We start from the raw sequence: 11,529 nt of genomic DNA, 5'->3' as shown, positions 1-11,529 counted from the left end.
AGTGAAAAGTGGAATTTGTGTGAAAGTTTAGCTTATGAGTGTCTTATGAGCTTACATCTATTTGAGGGAGATAGGGGCTGCTGAGATCTTAAATGATTTCCACTTTTTATAAAGTATATTTAATTAATGATACACAAATTAACCGTCCATCTAATTTGTTCCTTGTTACCTCTTCTGTTTTTTTTCTCAAATGTACCATTAAACTTATCCATTCTGGTTTAATAACAGGGGTATGAATACCACAAACACACGAAAGAACTGAGCTGTCACAACAACAAAAATGGCGGCGATCTCAACTGGTCTATTGTGTGACGTCATTCTCCATTTAACAGACCAAGTAACAGACTCTCAGCCGTGTTAAATGTTATTTCGTTATACCACGGTAAAAGAAGGCAATTTTTTTCCATTTAACATAAGTTTTTCCATTTAACACACTTTAACATGTTAAACCAAAGATCATGAATACCCCTAATATAAGGTGGTAGCTCCCGCTGAATGGTGAACTACATACGAGTACAATGTGGAGCGGTAGTTGGGCCACGTGAATGATGGAAATGGTGCCAGCGGATGGCTGCTTGAGCACATACTAATAGAGCCCAAATGATTCATATCTTCCTCACAGCTCTCTTATGTATTCTTTAGAGCGCCTCGACCTAATCGTTCGTCATCGACCTGAGGCGGGATTCGCCCGGCCTCAAATATGAATGGGTAGAAGTTGGTTATCGTAAAGCCTTTCACTACAGGCCTCCTTTACAAAGAGTAAATACAACGTTGACTTTGTTTATGATATTTTTAAAAGCACGTTAAAAAGTCGAGTACAGTTGATCGTAAATCAGAAGAGAAATATAACTTTAAACAAATTTAAGTAAGGAGCTGGTTTTTACTTTTACTAACATGTATGTGGAATATATTGTCAGGGTGAGTTTTACGATCGTGAAAATTTCAAATATGAGTTCTCAACAGAAATACACATTTTAAAATTTATTGAGTCCAAATGACTAAGTATTGCAAAATGTTATGCATTTATGTCCAGACTGTTTACACATTCTGAAACGATAAGTGATCCGAATCAGAAATTTTAAACACTTTCTTGAGACTGGTAATTTTTTTTAAAATAATTAATTTAATTTCTATCCATTTTAGTCTCAACATATTTTATTTTTCTTATAAGTCCGACGTTTCGGCCAATCCGGTCATCCTCGGGGACAATCTACTTAATACAATTTTGGAAAACTCTAACTCCATGCTGGTCAAAACAACAATTTCTAATTAGTCAATATTCACATTAAAGCCAAAATTAAAATCATTTATCACAGTCACTATTTGTTAAAACTTTATCACAACATTAATTTTCGACCTGGGCAGAATAGGCTGCATAGAGTTAGAGTTTTTAAATCATATAATTCCAAAATTGTATTAAGTAGATTGTCCCTGAGGATGACCGGATTGGCCGAAACGTCGGACTTATAAGAAAAATAAAATGTGTTAAGACTAAAATGGATAGAAATTAAATTATTTATTTAAAAAAAAAATTTTAATTTTTTATCATTTTCATGCAAACTGCTCTTAATATCAACTAGGAACTATATGTAATATGGGGGTGACGGCAGCAGCGTTGTAACGCGCCTGTCTGGCAACCCATAGATTGCGAGTTCGAGTCCCCGGCCCTATCCGGGATTTTTTAAGCTTATAACTCACAATGATGATACTCACTCACAACCTCCCCCCCTCACACATTTGTGAGGCCCGTCAGCCAATGGGTGGCACTCGAAAAAATAGGCGTGGGAGTGACGGACCCACCCTATGTAAACAACGTCAAGGAACGCGGGATGTATTTCTTAAGTACATCGCGCGAAGCCTTGGACCTCCACGCTCTGTCGCGCCAATAAACAAACAAATAAATACAAATATCTGTAAAATGCTGAATTTTCAAAAAAAAATCTTCCACTTAAATACCATTAATTTACTTTTGTTTATTTGAAAAAAAAATCGACCATAAATCATTCTTTTTTTTTTTTAAAGATAGATAGATTTATTTATTGATAGATATTACAATCTGCCACACAGTTGTGGGCAATAGGTAATAGTGATGAATGATCTCATAAATACTAAAATAAAAAAAATAAATAAATAAAAAAAAAAACTCTCTTAAAATATATTAAATCATTCTTAGCATTAAGAAATAATATGAGTTTTAAATACATGCTTTAGTTCCATTAAGTTCAAATGATGAAGTCTCGTAAAACGGTGTTCATTTGTGTTTGTGTGTGTGTGAACAGCCTTCCTTAAAAAGAAAAACTATAAGGAACTCAATTGTAGTATTTAAAGTAGGAATATATCTGGGATGTTTCATCAGCACCTTTCCTTAAGCTGCCACCTCCAACTTTAGATGGTTAATTTTAAACTTTTAAAATGCCACTTACAAATAAGTGATATTCTATATCAGCTACGTACTATATTCATTGAAACAGTCTGACAAGACATAAATAACAAATTTTCAAAAAACTATCTTGGGAAACTTATAAAAATTAATCATCATTTATTGTAAGCACTAAGAAACAACAGATAAATATAAGATATGAAAGATTTTGACAACTAACCGATGAAGAAAATGGACGTTTTCTTGTTTACATGGTTGTTATGACAAAGGTAAATATTTTAGTTTTACTTATCTAGTATATATATAATTATTAGCATCTTATTTTTTCACCTTAAATTTACCCTGCTCATTTTTATATAATTTGTTCACATATTACATTTTATAATCCAATCTTAGTTTACTTTATATTTCACGTAATCTTACTCTTACACTGTTCACATTTTTAAATTTTTTTTATATTGTTTTTAGCCCTGATGAAGCTCTGCAAATTAAGGCGAAACGCCAGTGCTTAATAAATAATTTTGTACTAATTAAATTCCTTTTTGAACGCACTCTGACCACATTCCTTGATTATATATGGCTAATTAACGATATTCTAATCTGCATACTTAGTATGAGTAAGGTATTTCTATTGTGAAGAATGTTGTATTTACTGTTTTGAAACGTACAAACATTAATATTATCTCAGAGTAAGTACACGTTGTGTGATACGTCTAAAAGATTTTTCCTCTTCTTTGTATTATCCAGTTCATCTTTTCGCATTCCACTTAAAGGTTACGCAGTGTAAGAGTACAGTGTTCTCTCACATAGAACCCCTATGAGAGAGCTGAAGATTAAAAAGGTTACATGGTCGCTAGTAACATACATTAGTATCTCATCTAGTTCCATTTAATTAATTATTCACTAACTTTCATGCTAAGAAACATATATAAATAGTAGGTTAATGATTTATTATAATGATTGTTTGAGAGTGGTTTATTTCATTATTAACACACACACAATTTTGATCCAAATATACTCTCAAGATTTATTTTCAGAAATCCTCCAACAATCTTGATGTTTTCTGCAGGCTAATTGCCTAAAGGTTATCTCCTTGATAATGGCCTGAGGGCCGAAACGTAGGAGAATTTCTTAAAATAAATGTTGAGAGTATATTTGGATATAAATTGTGTGTGTTTATAATTAAATATATAAAGAGGTACCCACTACAGTGAGTGTGATTTCGGTATCGAAAAAGTATTTGCACGCGGTGACCCGAACTGAATAATGAATCCTTAAATTCCCACTCTGTATAGGTCCTCAAATGAATGAATTGAAAAAGTTAAAGTGGAAAACAATGTAATTGAAGTATTGATGTGTACTGTGCGAATATTAATAAGGCTAAGGTATTAATATAAATGAGAAAAAATCATATATTCATCAATAAAAATTTATTTTCGGTTAAAACATTAAAAATGTATTAACGAATAACGATTCGCTGATAAATTCTTTATGAGAATTGATGTAAAAGTCTAATTTATTATGTATTTTTAATCAGTTGTTCGAAATGAAATTTGCCCATTTGTGGCATTTATATTTTTCCAAAAACATTAAAATTGATAACACAATGGATATTAATGATATTTTAAGTAAACTGGATAAATTAATAAGAAAATATTTGAATAAAATGGATTAACATAGAGGGGAATGTATGGGTAAGATTTTTAATAGAATAATATTCCAGACGATAATTTAGTTGTTTAGATATAGTGCAATGGTTCATTGATTACTACATTTTAGTAAGTAACGTCTACCTCTATAGCTATAATGGGACCAAATATAGTATGATTTTATCAACTAAAACTGTTTGTATTTGCTTAATATTACCAAAAAAATACATGGAAAAAGAAAAAAAAGGCATTTTGTCAAGAAACCGGCAGATTTCCTGAAATATGGCGCCCTTAACATGGGTTCAGATAATTTTCCAAAAATTCAAAGGAAGAATTAGAGATTAGATGTGTTAAGGGGCCTCTACATGTTGGCCGAGCCATGGCGAACTCAGACACACGCGAGCATGTGGATGGGTGGCTTGGCTTGGTTGGCCTAGGCTCGTTGGCGAGCCATCGAGAGTCGTTTTTTGGACACAGATCAAAGGGGTTCGTGAGAGCGCTCGAGTAGCATCTACACCATTGTTCTTTGTCTAGTTGCAACTGAGAGCTGTTAGGAGGTTAAAGGTGTTTGTTGGTACTTTGTATAATAAGTTTTATATTTAATCTTATTTATTTATATTTAATTTTCTTTTTTTGTAATAAAAATAATACAATTCAAGTGCAATGGCTGAAACCACTAGTACGTCCGCCATGCATGCCTCTCTGAATAACACTGACATGTGGATGGTCTGCTCTTTGTTTGCCGAGCATTTGTACGAGGCTCCGATCCAGGGCGAGCGGCCAACATGTGGATCCACCTTTAGATAGTGCTAGAGACAACTTTCCCAGGGTTAAAAACGTCATGGGACTATGAAGTCTTAAAACTACATCATACGATTACGAAAACCCCCAAGAACAAGTAAGTGGTGAAATTAATATTAAATAAAATGAGCTTGAGTTAACATAATAATAAATATGTGGAAGGAAATGATACAAATGATACAGTGGGAAGAATTAAAAATATGTATTTTACCTAGTTATATATTAGAATTTTATGTGCCTATTTACAATTTCCTCGATGTATCATTTATATCGTTTCCTTTCACACATTTTAATTTTTTTCATTATTTACATAATGAACAGTTTGATTTTTTCATAAATATTATTTTTATTTGTTTATTAAAGTTGCTTCTTCATTAATAATATTTTTAATACTTATATTTTGGATAAATTCTTTATAGGTAATTATACTTAAGAATTCTTATAGTATTCTTTGTAATATTTTTAATTTTCTAGTAAAACGTTGCTGTTTTTTATTTATGATTCTTATCTCGTTTTGTTTTATAGTCCTGATGAAGGCCTAAAATTTAGGCTGAAACTTCGGCACAAATAAAATAAGTAACACTTACTGTGTTATCTATCTATCTATTATTTACTGATCGCACCCCCTGAACATCTTTTCTTCACAGTAATAATAAATATTTAATTTGTATAATCCAAACATCTATTTATGTATTGATGTCTATGGAAAAAAGTGTCCTTTTTGGGAAATTTTATTTGCTTAATACACATAAAATACAAAACTTTGACTCAAAATTTATTTTATTAAATGATAAAATCAAATTAAAGTTGCCATCATAAAGATTATGTTTTGGGAAAAAATTTAAAGAGGAGGCGGCCAAAATTCTTAGGCCTAAGGGCGCCAAAAATTCAAGTTAAGCCCTAACATTTTTTCAAACTTTCCAAGCGTATAAAAAAAAAGACTTGGACAAAATTAACATATTTTCAGTTTGGAATCTTAAGAACTCTTCGTTAAGGATTAAAGAAAAATTCATTGCTAACAACAATCAGATTATGTTCTTTATCATGTAATTCTAACAAATTGATTTGTTCAATTTTTGAAGTTACACTCTTTTTAGAGAAAACTCTTCAAGAATTAATGTTAAACCGTTTAAAAACAGTCGATAATAGGTTTTAAGAAAGGAAGCTACGTTGGAGGAAATATCACCCAGAGACAGCATAACAGTTGAAAAATTCTATTTGAAATAGCTTGAAGGAGAGCATGAGCAACGATTGGAGTCAGACTGTACAAAAAACAATGTAGAAATTCAGATTCTTCGTCTTGCAAAACCAAAATTGATCAGACCAGGTCATTTGACCAATGCTGTAATAACCATATGGTTAACGGTTGTCCGGCAATGTGTCATCGTATTCACATCTGTAACAAAGTCTTCCTCTTTGGAGAAATGTGTAGAAATTCAGATGAAATTAAATCCACAAATTATGTGAATATTAACTAAAATTCCAGTAGTGAAGATGCCTTAGCTATTTCAAGCATTGTAACTGTGACATTGGGTTGGCTAATGAGCTGTGTAAGTGAGATGTGGTCAAAACAGTTCTTCCTTACCAATTATACTTAGCAAATTAACTGCTACTAAATTAAACAGTGAAATGAAATTTTTAAAGCAATGTAGATCTAGTCATTCACAATACTAATCACTAAAATTAAAATAATTTTTTTTATTTATTGAAATTTACAACTGTAAAAAAAAAAAAAATACAAGTAAATTTGATGACTGTTTCAGAACATGTGAGAGCTTGAGAACGAACCATCCAATGGCTGTACTTCAATTATTAATTTAAATTAGAAGATCCCATCTTTTTTTCAGACGCCTCGATAGATTATCAGGGATTATTAAGGATGAGAGATTAAGAACTAATGGGTTAGGATGGGTAAGCATTTTGAGGAGAAAGGACGAATATTTATTTTGGGCCAAATCTCCATTGTACGGGATGTTGAGGTCTTTATGGATGAGTGTATTTGTGACGTGAAAAGGAGCATCCAGGAATTTACGCAGGACTTTGGATTTTAAGGGTTCTATACGAGAGGAATTTGATGGTTCGGTGGAGTCCCAAAGCTCAATTCCGAAATGTTCAAATTGGTCTGATTATCACAGTATTTAAGAGTTTTTTTGTTGTAAATGTAAGGTTTAGAGCGCTTGTCAAGTAGGTGTTGTAGTAATCGAAATCTACGATCAGTTTCTTGTCGTTTTAGTACGTAATGGGGATTCCAAGTCACTTATCAAGATGGATTTCTAAGTAGCGAATCTGTTCAACAGTTATTAGTAGGATATTAAAAAAAGATACTGCAGGACAGGAGGGTTCAGGTTTACGACGGAGGGTATAAAGGTGGTCTGGTGGGATTTGTTAGGATTTATTGATACTATCCAGTTGTGACACCATTTGAAACATAATGAAAAATTATGTGTGACTGCAGAGTTTGTGATGGGTATACACCTAATTTGGTGGTTATACACACTATAATACAGCATTATATACACTATATACAGTGTCCATTCACTGCCATGCAGATCTGAAACTGTTTTGAGTAAAACATGTATGGTTTTCATGGGTTGGGAATATTCTCGGATATTTATAAATTAAAATTAACAAAAACTCCTCTATTGAAAGAGCAAAAGTTATCGAAGAGTTACTGTTAAGATAAACCATAAATTTAAGTTAGATATGACAGCGACCACTTAAAAGCTCACAACCGGAGTTCAACTCACGCTCCTGCTTGGTACAGAGAAGTAGTTTACTATAAAAAGAACATTAAATGTAATTCTGAAATTTATGTTTATTCAAAGAGTACCATAATAAATTCTAAAAAATGTCACAAGAAGTAATAAAGAACGAAAAACAGAAAAAAAAGTTAACACATGATGATTTTGTCATAAGTGTGTAATAGTGATAAATGATACCAAATACCAATTTCATACCAAAATAGAAAAAAAAATTATAAATATATATAATAAAATCCATATAGGTATATAAACAGAAATATAAATAAAATGGACAAGATTAAACTATGTACATGAAGAAATAAATAAAAGTTTGAACTAATGTAACAATGCTATGCTAAATAAGCGAAATGTCAGGTGTTATAATGCTAAATCTCCCTTACAGTTCAATATCTTCGGACAAAGTTAGCAGGCAGGATCAATAATTTTAAACCAAAAATCGTGGATCCTAACTTGTTATTTGTTGTTGATTGTTAAGACCTGTTAAAATAAATCCTATTTATTTATTGCTAATATTTTTAAGTAAACCATTTTTGAAATTAAAAAAGAAAAGATACATTTTGAATAATTTGTAAGATATGCATAAGAAATTGAAAATTAAATTTTAAATATTCTTGAAAAAAAGGACTTGAATTTTTGCTATTATTCCATCAAAAATAGCTTAATGTAACGAACTAGAACTCTTTTAATTTATTATTATAACTTTTACAAAAGTAATAATAATAAACCTATTAACAGTTCGTATATTTAGAACTGAAACAATAAACCGTCTATTGTATCCATCAATCTATTGATTTCACAATGAGTAATAAACTTAAAAGTTATAAAGGCACTGCGATAGTTAAAGAAATAATTAACTACGTCCCACGTCACAATTTTGTGCTGTAACTGCTTAGTGTGTTATAACATCTAGTTCATACTACTATTTCATTGAACTGTTTCGTAACATATTACATATAACAAGTAACACTATGAGGCGTCTGAAAAGAAGGAGTTCACGAGACTTCTAATTCATAATAGTCATTAAATACTACCAATCGTTAGTACCTCGTGTTTTAATTTTTTTTAAATTTCAATATTCAAAATCTAGGATATCAATTAAAAATATATCTAGTATTTCATTAATCTTAAATTTTTTCAACTTCCTCGTCATATTCGTTTCATCTCTTCTGTTTGTCTGAAACCTTGTATCATTTTATGATACATTGACTAAATAATAATTAAAATTAATTAATTAATATTTATTCTTTAAAAAAAGAGAATAAGTCCAAAAAGGGTAATTTGTTTCATGGAAAAATAGTATAATTTAATTTAACGTTTTAGAATAAAGAAGGCAAGAATTTTTTTTTAGTACATTTATTTACCGTATCTAATACATCTGTTTTTCTGTAATTAATCCGCGCCTTTAAAAAAACTAGTTTTCGATCGTGTTTTCTTGTCACTAGGAACAAAGGAGATTAAATGTTTATAATTATGCTTATTTCGAAAAAATTTAAAGTGTTTTACAAATTAATTTGTATTAATGATTTGAAAGATTTCGTCACAAATAATATACAATAATTAATTGGTAAGAATTTAATGGAAAGATTTTTCTTTATTTTAAAAATTTACATTGCTCCGTTGTATCTCTGTTTCAAACTGACGAAGCTCTGCAAATTAGAGCGATACGTTGGTTAACAATAAATAGTTCTCTTCTACTATTTTGATATCTTTATTGACCGCCATCCGGACTATCTTTTTACAATAAAGGAAATAATTTTAATAATTTAGACAACTTCAAGTTATAGAGGATAATTTTTTTTTCTTCTTCTAAGATTTGTTAGGTTAAATGTTGCTCGAAATTCATTTAAATTTAACTAGATTTTTATTTATTTGAATTAGGTTTTTGTCTTACTTTCATCGAAAAGAATAATCTTTTACATTTTATTGAAGGACATCAAAGGTGGTGAGAGATCAATTTTATACCGTAAATTTCAGTCTGAATTTCGTTATTTAAATACGTTTCATGTTTTTCGTACTACAGTCCCTTCCATTTGAGATAGAGGATTGAAAATTAGGAAACAAATAGAGTTTTTGTTAGCGAAATGTCTTTTCATGTTTTTTAAGTATTAATAAAGCAATCGAATCACTTAATATCTTGTTTTTTAAAAATAATATGACCTTAGTAAAACTTTTTTTTAATAAATAAAAAAACCTTTTTTATTGTATATAAATAAAATATTATATAACTTAATGATTTATTATAATGATTGTTTGAGAGTGGTTTATTTAATTATTAACACACACAATTTAGATCCAATATACTCTCAACTTTTATTTTCAGAAACTCTCCAACGTTTCGTCCAAACAATTTTCAAGGAGACAGACAACCTATAAAAATTTTTGTTTTTATATTAATTACATTGTTTCCTTATTGATGTCATGTTCTTTAAAATCTTTTCTGCAGGCTAATTGCCCATGGTAGGTTGAAGTTAGGTTCTGTTATAAATGATGCTTGTAAGTGGAAAAAGGGAAGATTATTTATGTAAAAAAGTTTTAGATTTAAAATATAAAAAGTTATGTAAGTAAATAATCAATTTAAAAACTTTATTTGAAGCTGTTATGATATTATTTTAATATTTAATTTTTTTTAAAGATATGAAATGGGCAATTAGCCTGCAGAAAAGATTTTAAAAAAACATGACATCAATATTTAAGGTATAGCCAAAAATATCAGTATGTTGTTAAGGAAACAATGTAATTAATATAAAACCAAACATTTTTATATGTTGTCTCCTTGAAAATGGCCTGAGGGTCGAAACGTTGGAGAGTTTCTGAAAATAAAAGTTGAGAGTTGATTGGATCAAAATTGTGTGTTTTAATAATATTATAACTTTTTAATTATACAAGTTTAAAAAAAAAATAAATAAAATAAATTCTTGAAACAGATAGTTCCTTAGTGATAGGAACTACGCTTATCTAACTTGTCGGTGGCGAAATTTTGCTCATAACTATATTAAAAACTAAATCGTCCAGAAAGTAAGCAATATAAAATTGATTATTTTTGAATTTGACATCATTAATGAATACATTTTTTTTTAGTTTATTAATATTAACAAAAAGATATCCAAAAAGTCTCAACTTTCTTTATTAAATCATAATACAAGTTTAACTTTTCGGCCTTAGGTTGCCCTTGTTAATGACCGGATCCACCGAAATGTTGGATACATAATATGATTCAATAAAGAATCTTGAGAGTATTTGGATATATTTTGTTGTTATTAATAAAACTATTTGTCTCGAATAAGATAGTAAATATATATACATATAAAATAAATATATAAATATTAAGTCAAATTGAACTGAGTCCATTCACTTGGTTCCAAACAGCTTTTAAGGATATGAAATAAGAATATATGTCAATGTTTTTAGAAATTAAATCAAATGTGATGTTTGAACTATTATTATTATGTATTAAATTGGCAAAAAGTTGAAATTAGAATTTTTTTATGTGAAAATGTAATAAGATATAATTAAAACTGTTAATTTATCTGATTGTCATTGATGATGGGCGGATCTGCTGAAACGTAGGAAATGTAATATTATTTAATAAAGAAGGTTGAGACTATTTGGATATCTTTTGTTATTATTCATAAATTTTTTTTTAATATAGTATTTATTCTGTTCTTATTCTCATAATAAAATATGATAAATCATTAATGTTATCAAGTACAAAATTAATATCTATCTCTCATTAATATAATTACTACTTATTATAATAATTGCCAATCCTACCTGGAAGTGATGATTAACCAACATCTTGCCTCTCCTAATGGATTTGCACCATTCATCTCACCTGCAGCAAAGAAAATGATTATTAAAAAAAAAAAAAGGAAATATTCACCAAGTTATTAAACATTATTATATTTATTAATCTTAACAATAAGTGAAATAGATTCGT

At 29.5% G+C, this 11,529-nt stretch overlaps 1 long non-coding RNA gene across 1 annotated transcript in view; it reads right to left on the bottom strand.

Annotated features, from left to right (window-relative positions):
• Positions 1-11,529, bottom strand: part of LOC136795595 (uncharacterized) — a 131,686-nt gene that overhangs the window by 113,110 nt on the left and 7,047 nt on the right. The window contains exon 2 of the long non-coding RNA XR_010843213.1: positions 11,364-11,424. This is a non-coding gene — a long non-coding RNA (uncharacterized lncRNA). The remainder of the gene's footprint in view (positions 1-11,363; positions 11,425-11,529) is intronic.

The sequence above is a fragment of the Halyomorpha halys genome, unplaced genomic scaffold (genome assembly GCF_000696795.3).
Source record: "Halyomorpha halys isolate HHAL.00 unplaced genomic scaffold, Hhal_1.1 Scaffold203.1, whole genome shotgun sequence".
Taxonomy (NCBI): domain Eukaryota; kingdom Metazoa; phylum Arthropoda; class Insecta; order Hemiptera; family Pentatomidae; genus Halyomorpha; species Halyomorpha halys.
Note: the sequence above shows the minus strand (reverse complement) of the source record. Positions and strands in the feature narration are given on the sequence as shown.